Source organism: Emys orbicularis, chromosome 1, assembly GCF_028017835.1.
Source record: "Emys orbicularis isolate rEmyOrb1 chromosome 1, rEmyOrb1.hap1, whole genome shotgun sequence".
In the NCBI taxonomy this organism is placed as follows: domain Eukaryota; kingdom Metazoa; phylum Chordata; order Testudines; family Emydidae; genus Emys; species Emys orbicularis.
The window spans coordinates 363,925,842-363,941,021 of record NC_088683.1 but is presented as its reverse complement, the minus strand read 5'-3'; positions in this window follow the sequence as shown (position 1 = coordinate 363,941,021).

Here is a 15,180-nt window from a genome sequence, read left to right as displayed (position 1 = left end):
TCACAGTTCTGCTGCCAATGCCAATCCACGCCCATGTGTTCTCCCACCGCCAGGCTAACGGCAGCACGGGTGCTGTAACGGCAATGGGGGAGTCCCCATTTGGGAGTTAATTACCCCTGTGCCACAGTGCAGGGTGTCAGCTGCCCGTGGTGTCCTGGCGTTCCTGGGCTGTGGGTGAGGCTGCTGTAGATAAAATGCCTTGTCCTGAGCCTGGCTGGCTCAAGGGGTTGGTAATGAGCTGTGGTGCCTTAAATCTCTAGGTCACTGTGTCACGGCCAGGGTGTGGGCAATCCGAACTACTGGGTGGACCTAGAGCCACGGGCTCAGCACCAGAGACCAGAAGCAGGGTGAAGGAGCAGGCTCGGTCATAGCCGCCAGCTGGGGATCCGCCTGGTTGCACAGACAACTTCCTTTCTAGGGTCCCCTTGTGACATTCTATACCTTGGGGGAGCGTGCTGTAACCCCCCTAGTCCTCATTTTCCTATAATCGTGATCTCCCATCTAAAGCATGCCTTGTGAGGTATCCGGGGAAAGGTTATGAACTGCTGAAAGTCATTTCTCTATCCACGTGTATTGTTAATGCATATGAAGTTATGAGAATTGTGTAGTATGGTGGTCACTAAAACATGCTGTAAGTTGGGGAATCAGCCAGATATTCGCTCCCCGGAGGCAATAGCAAGGAAAATAACCAATGCCCAGGTGGGGTGTCAAACAACCCATCAACAGCCATTGTCCAGCAATGGAGCTACAATGCAATGACTCACCTGCATGAGGCCACACCAGGGGAATTGCTCAACCTTGCAGGGAGACACTCAGCAATGCCCCCAGACATGCCTGGACGTGTGTTCTCCGAGCACATGGACTGAGGGTATAAAACAGACAGACTGGACACATACTGGGCCTGTCTCCTGCCCCCACCTTCGCTGCAAGCAACCAAGATACTGAGAAGAAGACAAGACTCCAACACAGGAGATTGGCCCAGGTTTAAGGAACAAACCTGTATATTAAGGACTGAAATATCCAGTGGGTGAGAAAAACTGTTTAATCTAGATGTTGCCCAGTCTAATAGGGTTGAGAGTTTAGACAGCGTGCTTATATTTTCTTTTCTTTTGGTAACTAACTCCAACTTGTTGTGCTTTGACTTATAATCACTTAAAATCTATCTTTTGTAGTTAATAAATCTTTGTTTTTTTTTCTACCTGAAGCAGTGCGTTTGGTTTGAAATGTGTCAGGGACTCCCCTTGGGATAACAAGCCTGGTGCATATCAATTTTTTTGTTAAATTGAGGAACTCATATAAGCTTGCAGTGTTCAGCGGGCATAACTGGACACTGCAAGACGGAGGTTCCTAGGGTTGTGTCTGGGACCGGAGATATTGGCTAGTGTCTTTCGGTTGCGCAATCCAAGGAGCAGCTTACATGCCGGAGGCTGTGTGAGAACAGCCCGGGAGTGGGGGTTCTCACAGCACAGCAGGGTAAGGCTGGCTCACAGAGTCAAGGATTGGAGTGACCTAGCAGATCACCGGTCCGGATAACACCAGGGGAACGTCACACCCCTCCAGGCTTAAGTAGTGCACCTGGACCAATCCGGGAGCCCGGGAGCACTGCCAATGAGGCCCATTGTGGGTAGCACATCCTGTGGTGCTTGGGCCCATAAGGCTCACAGTCAGTCAATTGCTGCTTGATCAGAGCAGGTAGCATGGATGAGGCAGTCACCCAGGGACCAGCAGCCCTGTAGATCTTTGTACGCAGCGTGATTGAACACTACAGGCGGCTGTTCCGGGGTCAATGAGTCCGGTGGTCTGTCCAGCTAGAGGTCTACATTGCAGTCACCAATGGCTGCCTCAGGGGAGAGGCCCAGGAGGGAATAGGCTGGAAAAAGAAGCCCCCAGTTAGCAGAAGGAAGTTTGGCTTTTCTGAGCCCGCGTGCCGAGGACTGTCTGCATTAGATTTCTCTTTCGCAGCAAGTGCTAGTCAAACTCTGTGAGCAGCAGGGCACAGAGCTAAGTGACTCTCTTGTGAATTTCTACCCTGTATGAGGAAAATAATGGTGAGATAAATCTAAAGATGGGACTGAACCAAAAACCCAGCTCTAACCAGCCCCAAACTCTGGGAAAGTTCTGATCCACATAGACTCATAGACGTGTAGGACTGGAAGGAGACTAGGTCATCCATCCCTGACAGGTGTTTGTCTAACCTGCTGTTCAAAACCACCAGTGACAGCAATTCCACAACCTCCCTAGGCAATTTATTCCAGGGCTTATCTACCCTGACGGTTGGGAAGTTTTTCCTAATGTCCAACCTTGCTGCAATTTACCATCATTACTTGTTGCCCTGTCATCAGTGTATAAGGAGAACAATTTATCATGCTCTTCTTTATAACAACCTTTTATGTACTTGAAGACGGTTATTGTGTCCCCCCTCAGACGTCTTGTCTTGATTGAAAAAACTGGGTTTCTTTAATCTTTCCTCATAGGACACATTTTCTAGAACTTTTATCATTTTTGTTGCTCTACTCTGCACTTTCCCCAGTTTGTCCACATCTGTCCTGAAATGTGGCGAATTACTTACAACACTCCTGCTAATACCAGAATGACGTTCGCTCTTTTTGCAAGTTAAATTGTTGACTCGTATTTAGTTTGTGATCCACTGTCACCCCCAGATCCTTTTCTGCAGTACTCCTTCCTAGACAGACGAGATGCAGGAGGGAACATCTTTTATAATAATATAATATAATAAGATATCTCCATTATATTATATTTCCTAGAACTGGAAGGGACCTTGAAAGGTCATCGAGTCCAGCCCCCTTCCTTCACTAGCAGGACCAAGTACTGATTTTTGCCCCAGATCCCTAAGTGGTCCCCTCAAGGATTGAACTCACAACCCTGGGTTAGCAGGCCAATGCTCAAACCACTGAGCTTTCCCTCCCCCAAATCTTTTATTGGACCAACTTCTGTTGGTGCGAGAGAGAGAGAGACGCTTTCGAGTTTAACAGAGCTCTTCAGGTCTGAGAAAGGTACTAAGAATGTCACAGCTAACTACAGGATCAAACAGATAGTTTAGCATAAGTAGTTAGAACATATGCTAACTAAGGGACCATTCATGGTGAGGTAGCCCATTAACAACCCTGTAGTCATAGGGCAAAAAGGGGCGGAGTCTACCAAAGTGGTGAATTTAAGCTTCCAGGCTTGTCTTTTGAAGGCGTTGTGCAGGTTTCCTTTGAGGACGAGGACTGAGAGGTCAGATACAGAGGGATCGCTTTATGGAGTTCATTCCAGAGTGTAGTGATTGTCTGGTTTCACCCACATAGCTGCATTTATTGCACTGGATGAGGTACACCTCATGTTGTGATAGGCATGTGTAGGATCCATGGATCTAGAAAGGTGCATTGTGTGTGTGGTGGGGGGTGGTGATCACTGTAGGAATGGAGATATGTTTGCTGGTTTTGCATCTGTTGTTCTGGCAGGGTCTGGTGCTGCTTTCAGTTGGTGTGTTCTGGTCTATAGGGATCTTGCGTCTGATGATGAGCATGGAGAGGTTGGTGCGTTGTTTGAAGGTGAGAAGAGGGGCTTCAGGAAAGAGTCTTTAAGGATGGGGTCCCCGTTGAGTATGGGTTGTAATTGTTTGACGATACCCCATATGAGTTCCAGGGTGGAGTGGTAGGTGACCAGTTGGAGGGGAGTTTATTTCTGTATTGAAGCAGGTTAAACTCCCTCATAGATTTCCACCACAACTTCAACGGTCACCACCTGTCCATTAAACTCTGTCTGGGACATTCCCACACCAGCATCAACTTCCTGGACACCACAATCCGCTTCAGCCATGGAACCCTGCAGAGAAGTATAGACAAGAAACCCACCACTCACCACGCTTACCTCCACAGATCCACCCCGAAACCACCAAGAAATCTGTTATCTACAGCCAGGCACTCAGCTACCACAGAATATGCTCCGAGGAGACAGTCCGGGATACACACCTTAACCCACTCAAAACTGTCTTCACCAAACGAGGACACTCCACCAGAGAAGTAGAACAGGGCCACTCAAATACCCCAAGAGAACCTGCTTCAATACAGAAATAAAACCCCCTCCCACCACATCCGCCTGGTTTCACTAATATCCTGGGACCTACACAACTACGCCAATGCTCCTTCCTGGACAGGCATGTCCCAGTTTGTGTTTGTGCAATTGACTATTCCTGTCTGAGCGCAGCACTTTGCATTTAAAGTTTGCGGCTTGGGCCTGACTCTAAAACAACTGAAAACTGAGGGAGAGGGGGTGGGGATCCTCCCAGATGCTGGGTGGTAATTGTTCCCATGCTGTCTTCCTGGGCTGCTCTTGCCCTTTCATTGCTTCTCCTGACCGCTCATCCCCCACCCCCCAGCGTGTTTGGCTTTTATCAGCTTGGCCCGCGCAATCAATTATTCAGAGCCACCGGGGAAGGGAATTAGCAGCCGGCTGGAGACTGCCATGCTGGGTGCGACGGGGGTGGGAGAAGCAGGGAAAAGGTCAGGGAGGAGAGCGCTGACTCTGGGAAGTTAGAGAGCGCAGAGATGGGGTTGTTACCCTGCGATAGTTGTGCTGCTCCAGGGTTATGCGCAGCTTGAGTACATGCCTCCCACGCCCTTGGCGAATCCCCGGCTGAAGAGCAAGGGAGCTGCTGCAGCCAGAGCAGTTTAGTGGCCCATCTAGTCCAGTATCCTGAAGCCAGGGGTAATTTCTGGTCCACTACTAGAGCCCTGAAGCATGAAGACTGAGTCCCAGGCATTTGCTTCCAGCCAGGCTCATAGCCCCTTCCCCAACCAGGGGATCCCACTCCCAACCACCCGCTGCCAGTCTGAGCCTTTCCTGCAGGGGGCAGGCTTTGTGGCGTACACCGCGCAGGCAGCTGTCAGATCTGCAGAGTAACGTGTGATGGGTCCTGGGGCCAATGGGAAGGGGAGTGAACCAAGAGCTTGACCCTCAGCCCACGGGGGCTGGAGGGGGACACCAAGGTGTGATAACCGCAGAGGGGCCTGCAGCTGGGAGGGGGCAGGGGGAGAGTGAGAGGTGGCTTGTGCAGTTAGCTGGCGACCCGCCTGCGTGAAGCTCGTCCAACGTCAGTCAGCGGTCCAGAAGGAGGAATCTCTTGCAGCCAATTTGTGTCTGGACTGCCTGCCGGAGGGCGTGTGCCAGGCACAAGGGGTTGTGTGTTGAGTGAGGTGGGGAGTCCGAATCCCAGACACAGAGGAATGATTTCCATCTCAAGCAGCTGTGCAGAGAAAACCAAACCTCGCCCGCCCATGGGGAACCGCACTCACCCGACAGTCGCGGAGCAAGCATGAAGGGAGAGAGGTCACTGAGGGTGCGCCGAGACTCGTAGACTGCAAGGCCAGAAGGGATCACCGTGATCATCTGGTCTGACCTGCACATCTCAGGCCACAGAACCTCACCTGCCCACTCCTGTAATAGACCCGCAAACTCTGGCCGAGCCACTGACGTCCTCAGCTCGTGGTTTAGAGTTACAGAGAATTCACCATTTACACTAGTTTAAACCTGTAAGTGACCCGTGCCCCATGCTGCAGAAGAAGGTGAAAAATCCCCAGGGTCTCTGCCCATCTGACCCGGGGAAAATACCCGACCCCAAATATGGGGATCAGTTGGACCCTGAGCATGTGGGCAAGACCCACAAGCCAGACACCTGGGAAAGAATTCTCTGTAGTAACTCAGAGAACTCCCCGTCTAGTGTCCCGTCTCCAGCCATTGGGGATTTCTGCTGCTACATGCCATTGTACACAGCCCCATCACATCGTCCCCTCCATACATTTATCAAGCTCAGGCTTGAAGCCAGTTAAGTTTTTTGCCCCCACTGCTCCCCTTGGACGGCTGTTCCAGAACTTCACTTCTCTGATGATTAGAAATAGCCTGTTCCGGGTTCTCTATCACTGCCCTGGGAGGCAGGCTGTTCATGTAGCAGCCTTGGCCACTTCCCAAATGAAGTCCGAGGTGGCCGTGTTCAGGAGGCGATGGGCCTGCAGCCCCAGCTTGGTGGCCGAGGTCAAGGCGGTTGGACTTCCCGGACCAGCTGGTGTATAGGCAGGATGACGTCCTCAAGCACTCCATTGTGGTCCTGCAGGTGGAGCTGGGTCACCGAGGCCTCTCCCCCAGCTTCAGGGCCAGCTGGCGGATTGTACGCGAATGGGGGAGCCAGGGCCTCTCACCTTCTACAGCCAGTGTCCCCGAGCAGGAGGCCCTTCAAATCACACCTGCGCACCCTCCGCTGGGACCAGGAGATCCTCTGGAGCCTAGGCAGGGGCAGCGGCTTCCAGTGCAAAGCACAGCCAGGTACGGAGGGTGGGGAAAGGGGTTTCCCTTAGCTGGTGGTTGGGCTTCCGGCTGGGTTTGGCTGCAGAGGAGTTGGAGTCCTTCACAGGACAAATGGCGATTGATGCCTCGGCTGCTGCTGACTGCACCAGGCAGCTAACACCCCTGGAGCTGCTGAGTCCAAGCACAGCACGTGGGCCTATGCTTACACCGGAGCCGTCCCATGGGTTTCAGTGCAACTCTTCATACTCTTACCCTTACCGGTAAGAACATAAGAACGGCCCTACTGGGTCAGACCAAGGGTCCATCCAGCCCAGTATCCTGTCTTCCAACAGTGGCCAATGCCAGGTGCCCCAGAGGGAATGAACAGAACAGGAAATCATCTAGTGATCCATCCCCTGTCGCCCATTGCCAGCTTCTGGCAAACAGAGGCTAGGGACACCATCCCTGCCCATCCTGGCTAATAGCCATTGATGGACCTATCCTCCATGAACTTCTCTAGTTCTTTTTCGAACCCTGTTATGGTCTTGGCCTTCACAACATCCTCTGGCAAGGAGTTCCACAGGTTGACTGTGCGTTGTGTGAAGAAATACTTCCTTTTGTTTGTTTTAAACCTGCTGCCTATTAATTTCATTTGGTGACCCCTAGTTCTTGTGTTATGAGAAATAGTAAACAACACTTCCTTAAGCTGTTGTGTGAAGGCTTTGCTGCACCGGGACCTGTTATGGACCCATTCAGGTGCTGCAGTGTGTTCTGCTGAGGCAATGGGAAGCGGGGGAACCAGTAAGGGAAGGGTCAAAGCAGGGTGGGTACTGGATTATATGCTTGTTTGGTCTAGTGACCCCTGGAGGTGCCCCGCAGCATGACATTTCTGTGACTAGTCTATTCTTTATATTGCTGCAGTGCCCAGCTGGTGCATGTTGCCTGTTCCCTGGAATCAGGCCAAGCGATAACCACAAACAAAGGTCGAACTGAAGTATTACTGAGGGTTGATTTATTGCTCACACACACCTTCCATTTGCAGGCTCAGCAAAGTGCGGAGGGTGGGACGTGTGGCCCAACTCAGCGACAGCAGATGGACCGCAGCTGTATCTGAGTGGTATCCGCGAGAACAGAAACGGCCACGCGGTCGGCCTTCAAAGAGGTGGGATGATTTCCTAACAAGGAGATATGGACAAGCATGGCCAGAGCGAGAGAAGATTAGAAGACGTGTTGTGATCGGCTCAGTTTCAACTGATGAAGGACCAACAGTCGATGCCGTCTACGCGTTCCGTTCATGCCGCAGGTGCGGATGTTGCTTTCGATCGTAGGGGACTGAGACTGGCCAGGTTCCAGCTGCCCAGAGATCGAACCGCTAGGCGACGAGAGTTCCTGAAGTCCCTTCGGGTCTGCGGGAGGGCTCTACTGCTTCTGGTTCAGCCCTGAGTTCTTGCTGTCGTAGGTTACGTCCCTCTCTGGCCGCGACTGCCGTAGGTTTATATACAGTCCCATATACACCTCGATTATCCTTACACGGTAATATTTCGGTTCAAGCCTTGCGATTGGTTTCTTCCACTCACACTAGCTCACTCACTCCTTACATATTGATTACATATTCATAAGCATGAATACAATTGGTGATACAGCTTTAAGCAAGCCCCTCACCTCAGCGAGGACTTCCGCTGCTGTTTGTGGTTCAGACTGAAACTGTGCAAACCTCATTTTCAGACTGAGGTAGCTGTTTAGACTGCTCTTGAAAGGGCAAATGCAGGGGGGCACCAGACTCCCTTATCAGTTTTTCCTTTTGTCCTTCCTCACATGTCGGGCCAGTTGCACCGCTGCCCCAAAACTGGCCCCTTCCATCATAAAGATCTCGCAGTGCTTGGCTTCACCTGCTCCGCACCCGGCCCGGGCTCCAGTGGGCGAGATCTCTGCCCTTCTGTGCACAAATTCAAGCGAATATTTGCTTCCCCCGCCCTGCCAGGCTTGGCGTTTGCGTCAGAACCCTGGCCACATCCTGAGCCTGGGTCAGCCCCGGGGGGAGCCCAAGGTGTTGGGGGATGATCTCAGTGCCCTGGTGGCCTGGATTTCGCTAACACCAAGGGGGTGGAGGGGAGGAGCCCCAAGAACGGTCCCCATTAACCTGAGGGACTGAATCACTGATGGGGCAGGGGAAGTGAATTGTTACTCAGTGTCCTTGCACTGTTCTCACTTAGCCAGAGCTATCAGCGTAGCTCCGTTGCCGTCGTCAGATCTACACCAGCTGAGGATCTGGCCCGTGTATGCAATGAAGTAAACTTTGGGTCCAGTCCTGCTTCCGTTCCTATCAAAGGCAAACTCCTGTCAGCTTCCCTGGAGCAGGATTAGGGTCTCCGACACACCAGAGCCAATGAACCCTCCTGGATTTGGGCGCTGACCTGATATTTGCCCTCTGCAGATGCTGAGCCTTTGCTGACCTTTGCTTTCACCTCCAGCGGGGAGAGCTTCGGGATTGTGAAGTCATTTTGAGCCTCACCGTGACAGGTCCCTGGAGAAGATGAGACAGAGGCTGATCCCCTCCCCCCGGTAAAGTCATCATCCTGACACGCCCATGGCTGTCTGTCTGGTCGCTGATCTATCCCATACCACTACTCACCGGGGCAGGATACCTGCGTAGTGACACCCACTGTGCAGGTAGCTCAATGCCCCCTGATCTTTAGGGTTTAGGATGCCGCGATTGTAGATAGGAGCTGAGAGAGGATGGAGCAGGCACAGAGATGCCGAGGAGGTGGAAGCTGTGGGGGAGAAGGCTCTTGCACTGGGAAGGGAGCAGCAGAGAAGTCGTCCTAACAGGAGGAGTGGTTGTGTGGGGAGGAGGGTAACGAGACACCATGAATCGGACATGCTGGTCATGCCCTTACTTCTGTGCATTGCCGTCGAGCCGGACGCAGCTTTCCTAGCACAGCTTTTACATGTTCATTTCACCGGTGGCTGCCTGTGCAGTTCCTCCCCTCCGGTGAGTCGTGTGCTGACACCCCCGGTGAGTCTGGCCCTGGGGAACTGGAAGAGGTGGACGTAGGCTCACCCTGCACCAGCAGCCGTCACAGCCAGTTCAATCTGGGCTGCGCGGCCAAAGGGAGCTGGCAGCAGTCGTGGCCCGTGCAAGGAGCCGTGCGCTCCACGCTGCTCCAGACAATGGGCCTGCGGGGCCAGATCTTCAGCTGGTGTACACGGGCGCAGCTCCATTGAAGCTGCTCCATGAACTGCAGTGCTGAGCCCTCTGTCCATGGCTGTAGCATTTTGCCTCTTGTCTACGCTTGTCGCATTGGCTGGGGGGAGGCGTTGTCCAGAGCCGATGCTCAGTCAATTGAACCCCTCCCCCCCCCCGAGCGGTTCTTCTCACGCCGGGCGTCTCTTGCTCTGGCCCTAGCTGTACCATCGCGGTGTGGCTGTTCCTGGTGAGCTATTGCCCGTGGGACTTCTGTGAGGTTTTCTACCATCTCAGCGCAGAGGACGACTACACAACACCGGCTGTGCTGCTCACTGAGACAGGTAGGAAATGTTGGGGCTTGAGCTGGGTCCGCCCTTGCTGCTGCACTTGGCCTGGGCTTTAAAGGTGTCCACAGCCCCGCCAGTGCAACAGACATCCTGGGGCCTGGTGATCTCCAGCGGACAGCTCCTCAGCTGGGGCAGATCAGACCAGAGCTGTGCTGAATTACCCCCACTGAGGAGCTGAGGGCACATTTCACAAGGATACAAATTAAGAGCCGGTCTTTCCCGGCTCCCAGCGCGTAGCTGCAGTGACTTCTGTGACCAGCGTGCGGGTAGGGGGAGGTGTCCGTCCAGGTCACAGAGGACGGAGGGAGGCCTGCAGCACTAGGCGTTATTGAGATGCTGTAGGAATTCTGGGGCAGGTCTCTGGCCTGGGATGCAGGAGGCCAGATTTGATGATCACTTCTGGCGGTGGAATCTATGAATCGGGAGGATGTGACTGGGCTGCCTGCGATAGCAGGCGTCTGGACTTGATAACCCAGCAGTCCTATGTTCTTACGAAGGGCAGCCCCATTTTCAGTTCTGGAGCAAGCCACCCTGGAGGATGGGAAGGGGGTGAGGGACACCCAAATAAATCCTGGTCGTCCGGGTGGAGCAGGTCTGCAGCGTGCCCCATTGAGTTCAAGGAATCACCCAGCATGGCCCTTAGGCTACACACATCCATTGCATGCGGTGAAGTATGCACTCTAGTGCGGATCTGTCCTTGCCTAGGAGGTAAGACAAGAAGTCCTGATTCTCGGGCCCTTCCCATCAATTCCTGAAATAGCAGCTCAGCTTCTGGGCTGATCTTGGTCTTCCCAGGTCAGTGTCCACATGTACTAGTGAGCAGGTGCCATGGCAGTTTAGAAGAAGCTTTATTCCTACTGCTGCAGCGAGGTCTCAAAGACAGTAAGAACAGAAGAACGGCCAGACTGGATCAGACCAATGGTCCATCTAGCCCCGTATCCTGCCTCAGACAGTGGCCAATGCCAGGTGCTTCAGAGGAAATGAACAGAACAGGGAATTATTGAGTGAGCCATCCCCTGTTGTCCACTCCCAGCTTCTGGCAGTTAGGGGTTTAGGAACACCCGGAGCATGGGGTTCGCATCCCTGATTATCTTGGCTAATAGCCATTGATGGACCTGTCCTCCATGGATTTATCTAATTCTCTTTTGAACTCAGTTATACTTTTGGCCTTCACAACATCCCCAGGCAGTGAGTACCACAGGTTGACTGTGCATTGTGTGAAGAAATTCTTCCTTATGTTTTTTTTAAACCTGCTGCCTGTTCATTTCATTGGGTTAACCCTAGGTCTTGTGTGATGTGCAGGGGAAAATAACACTTCCCTATTCACTTTCTCCACACCATCATGATTTTATAGACCTCTATCTTATCCCCCCTTAGTCATCTCTTTTCTAAACTGAACAGTCCCAGTTTTATTAATCTCTCCTCATATAGCAGCCGTATTCAATGTGTGGGTGTACCATGGATTTATATAGAGGCAATGTGATATTTTGTCTTATTTATCTATCCCTTTCTTAATGATTCTCAACGTTCTGTTTGCTTTTTTGACTGCCGCTGCACATTGAGTGGATGTTCTCAGAGAACTCTCCACAATGACTCCAAGATCTTTCTTGAGTATCAACAGCTAATTTTAAGCCCCATCATTTTATACGTATAGTTGGGATTGTTTTCCAAAGTGCATTGCCTTGCACTTATCAACATTGAATTTAGTCTGCCATTTTGTTGCCCAGTCACCCAGTTTTGTGAGATCCTTTTGTAGCTCTTCGCAGTCTGCTTTGGACTTAAATTATCTTGTCTGTAATTTTGTATCATCTTCAAATATTGCCACTGTCTTTTCCAGATCATTTATGAGTATGGTGAACAGCACTGGTCCCAGCACAGTACAAACCCCTGGGGGAGTCCGTAATTTACCTCTTTCCACTGTGAAAACTGACCATTTATTCCTACCCTTTGTTTCCTATCTTTTAACCAGTTACTTATCCCACAATTCCTTAGTTTGCTTAAGAGCCTTTGGTGAGGGACCTTGTCAAAGGTTTTCTGAAAGTCCAAGTCTACTATAGCCACTGGATCCCCCTCGTCCATGCTTGTTGACTCCCTCAAAGTGAAATAAACTACTGATTAGGGACTGTAGCCAAGCATCTGAAAGTGCCACTTCTCGGGGAGCTGTGCAGAATAGCATCTCGTCCTTTGTCCTCTCCTTTAGCTTGTCCCTTTGAAATAACTGCCCTCGTGTCTTACAGGCACCCTGCACGTTCAGGTGGAGATGGCGTCTGGCCAGGGTGCAGCCCTCCAGAGTTTGTTCCTGGTGCCCCTGTACCAGTGGTGCAGGGTGGAGTTAATGCTGTGAGGCTGGCCCGTAAGTGCTGCCATTCATGGAGTGGGCGTCTGCCCTCAGAGATGCACCAGCTGCTCCCAGTGAAATCAGCTGGGCTCTGCATGGGTGCAAGGATCTGCCCGTGCGAAGCTCCTTGCAGTTTCAGGGTCTCAGTGAGTCTGTGTAACTGCGTGATCTTATCCTCAGCCTCCCACCCTGTCTTCGGTTTGTTTGTTCTACTCATTTGCTGTATCTTGCCTTCGCCTGTAAGCTTCTCAGGGCAGGGGCCATTTCTTATGTATCCAGGTGGAGCCGGCAGCAACTAGGGCTGGGTTCAATATCTAGGGGTTTCTCTTCAACAATACAGATGCTCCCCGGGTTATGCAAACCCGACTTATGGAAATCTGGACTTATGGAAAAAGTTCTGTACATTCCGTAAGCTTTTTTTTTGTAATTGTCGGCGATACGTTCCCGACTTACGCAAAATTCGACTTCGCAAGGCGTTCTGGAACGGAGCGCTTGTGTGAGTTGGGGACCTTCTGTACTGCACAGAACCAGCTCGAGCCCCCACCCAGTGACCTGGGGAAGTTAGACACCACCCCTGGGTGCCTCACTAGCTGCCTGCTCACTGCTTCATTGCTGCCCTTGCCGGCCATTCATCAGTCACCTTCTGCTGCCACCTGCCTCTCTGCTGTGACCTCTGCAGGTCAGGCTCTTGAGGTTCCACTCAGCGCTTAGTGATTATCAGCTCTGATTGGGGAAAACTGAAGCAGGCTGGGCAGAGATACTGTCCCACCACAAGTGATTTCAGCTCTAGTGAGCACTAAAAATAACAAGACTCCTAATGGAGCCTATTTAGCTCTATCTGTGAACAGTGGGGAGGAACAGGTTAAACAAGACCAGGGACCCTTAGGGAGAGTCCACACTCCCTGGTTGGGACACCTGTCCCCACCCCTCTTATTTTCACAGGGTTCTGGCATTCGATACCCTGGCTTAATGAGGTTCTTTCACCTGAGGGGTGAACCCCTCATTTGGGGGCAGGTTAAGCATAGTTCTGCTCCCCTTTATTCATACAATAAAGACAACAACATTGATAACAGCATTTCCCTACCTCTGCATGCAGTACTACAGTGATTTGTAACCCAACATCAGCCGAAACTGATTACTTGGAGCTACATAGCTCCTGTCTGCTGGATATCTTGGCAGAGTAGGTGTGTTCATGTAAATACACTTTGCTCCCCACCCCATCTAGCTGTCAGGGGAGAGTTCATTCAGACCCTGGTTACACTTACTCTGTGTTTGTACAGCGCCTAGCACAATGAGGCCCTGACCCCGGTGGGGCTTCTGGATGCTCCTGCAGAACAAACAATTAACGATAAACACAATAGTTCAATACAGTCAGGGCGTACGGATTTGAAATCCTAGCCAGCCAGCCAGCCCCCTGCCTACACCCACCCAGGGACTAGGAGGAGATAGGTGCATAGCTCTGTAGCACTGGGGTCTGTGGGCAATGCTAGGAAAACATGTCCCCTCTCTCTCTCTCTCTCTCTCTCTCTCTAGGTTAACTTCACTGTCCTATGTGGCGAATTGGAGAAGACGCACGATACCTTGGCTTACACGTGAGTTGTTGCCCAACATTGCAAATGTCCCAGGTCAGAGTAGAGCCACTGATCCCCAGCAGGGAGGTAGATTTAGGGGATGTCTCTGTTGCTTTGTAAACCCGGGTCTCTGGGACCCAGGCTGTGGACTTGGTGTTTCCAAGCCTGTGCTTGAGCGTCCACCCTGCATTGTAAACCTGGCTTACAACTGCTGGGCTGGGTCTCACAGCCGTGCTAGTGTGTCCACACTACGCAGGCCTCCGACTTGGGTCTGCGGCATCCACACTGCACAATGACAGGGCTTGGACTCAAGTCACAATGGGACTCAGGCTCTGACCCACCCCCTAGCAGGGTCCTAGTACATGGGTCCTGAGCATTTGCTAACCCGTCTCAGGCTGATTTGTGTGGGGACAGAACAGGGGCTTGGACTAAACCCGGAGTCAGAGGCCAGGCTTAGTGTGCAGTGTAGCCATACTCTGAAGGGTATGCTTCCCACGTGAAGCATGGGTGTGAGCAAGCCCCTCCCCCCTGGTTGTATGGACACACCGAGCACTGTGCTTCCTTGCTCCATAAAGCTCAGCTCCAGTCCAGCACCCACAGCACAGTGGGGTTGATGAGGGAAGTGTCAGGTTCCAGCTGTAAATCCCCCACTGCCCTGGTTTGTCACTCAGATGCCCTCATGTCAGCCAGAATCTCGTCTCACTGAATCTCAGACGGGAGTGAGGGGTCTGAAACATTTTCAGATCTGCTGGTTCAATGCAGGACAGATGGCACTGGCTTGAGCCAGGGCAGGGTAAACAGCTTGAGCGCAAACTCCCCCCACTCAGTGTAGTCTCAGCAGTGAGCATATTGCACATTTGTTGTGCATTTCGTCTGACAGTGCTTCATCTCGGAGGTGCGACGCCACCTGCCACAACCCATCAGTTCTCAGGATCGTGTCCTATAGAGACAGATCACCCCCAAATGCAGCTACTTCTGTGGCAGGAAACTTGCTGGTATTTCAGTCCTGGGTGCCCCACAGAGCTCTGCAGATGCACCTTGATCCTATTCACAACTCCTCCAGTGCTGGGCTTCTCCATACCCACAGCTCGGCCAACGCACTTCACTCCTGGCCTACAGCCTCCCTTGCTGTTCCGGTCCCCTCCCTCTTTGCCCTCCCCTCCCCCAAACACACCCAGAGCATCTCTGGAAATGCGGGCATCTCACTCCAGAGTCGATGCAGCCGTCACTCCAGCCCCAAGGTTTGGCTTAATCCTTCTCCATGTTGCCACCTGTTTGGAGCAGCTTCTCCCCTCTCACTTCTCCTGGGTTCTTTATTTGGCACCCTGTGCCTCCACCCAAGGGAGACCCCTCCCAGTGCCTGGGACACAAGGGGCGCTGTCGCTTGGGACAATATTTACTGCCAAATAATATAGTAGGAGTGTCGTCCAGTACACAGGGAAAGAAATAATTTTC